Source organism: Anneissia japonica, unplaced genomic scaffold, assembly GCF_011630105.1.
Source record: "Anneissia japonica isolate Jap-2015-1 unplaced genomic scaffold, ASM1163010v1 scaffold108545_len1175_cov123, whole genome shotgun sequence".
Lineage (NCBI taxonomy): Eukaryota > Metazoa > Echinodermata > Crinoidea > Comatulida > Comatulidae > Anneissia > Anneissia japonica.
The window spans coordinates 1-1175 of NW_022736385.1; the positions used below are offsets into that span (position 1 = coordinate 1).

General features: G+C 32.1%; 1 long non-coding RNA gene across 1 annotated transcript; it reads right to left on the reverse strand.

Moving 5' to 3' along the window:
• LOC117116776 lies at nt 1–1104 on the reverse strand. Its single transcript, XR_004446820.1, has 3 exons — nt 506–1104; nt 209–305; nt 1–25 (listed from the first exon to the last, which is right to left on the reverse strand). It is a non-coding gene; the product is annotated as an uncharacterized LOC117116776 (long non-coding RNA).
• Between the last annotated feature and the right edge of the window lie 71 nt (nt 1105–1175).

The following is a 1175-nucleotide window of genomic DNA, read 5'->3' on the forward strand; positions in this document are numbered from 1 at the left end:
GTGATTTGGGGGTCAGTTTGAGTTTCTGTAAACAAAAGACAATGTTTATATTGAATATTGAATTTTTAAAAATTATCATTTATTTTTATTATAAAAAGGGCATTTTATTGATATTAAAGTTACTACGGTATAAATACTAATCATGCAGCAGGTATAACTGCTACATTTAACAATATCAGAAAATAAAAATAAAAAATAAGAATTTTACCTTTGGTACACATTTTTGAGCCAACTTGCACACGCATTGAGCATTTAGACTTTGTCCCTTTTTTTCTGCACTTTGTAGTGGATGTTTTTGAATTATCCTATAATAGTATAATATACATGTAGATTTTTTTTTTAAATCATACAGTACTTTAATATCTGAATTACAAACTTAGTAGGCCTACATAGATGTAATAATAATAATAATAATAGCCTATATATTAAACAACAATAATATAATAAATAAGTATGAGTTGGTAGACTGAGAAAGGAGTACATACAAATTAAGTAATATTAATACCTGCAAGTTTCTGCTCTGCTGATATTCTTTAACAAACGAGGCTAGTAAATGAGATGATGCATTTTCAATTGTTGGTACTGGCAGTGTGCTTTCACCTTCCTCACTTTTCTGCCTACTATCTTCTAATATGTTTTCAACATACTAGAATATTGAAAAAAAACCAAAAAACAAAAAAATAAAAACAATACGAATTGACCTAATTATAAAATATCAATAGTTCTGACATAGCATGCATAATGGCATCTAATATTAATGATGATAACATAGGTCTGCCTATATTTTTAGGTTAGCCTCTAATCTCACTACCTAGGCTATAGGCTAAGTACTCTCGATAAGTAGGACCCACCCGCCCAGGGAACAGTTAAATTGGTAGGCCTACAGGTGGTAGTAGTATAGAGGTGGCTTTGGTATAGGCATATTACTTAGGCTATAGGTATGTTCCAATATATACATAGGCCTTTTATCAACTGCAAAAGAATCACTGAGGAATATAATGTAAAACGTTACGTAAACATACGACGTTACTAGGGATACAATTTCATAAACTACTCACTGTACTAGCCTAGGCCTAGTAGAGTAGTACGCTAGCTTATGTTGCTAGGTACGTAGTAAACATGACGCCAGAAAGGTCGGCGACCTGTCCGACTGGACCAACACGGAACTTAATACT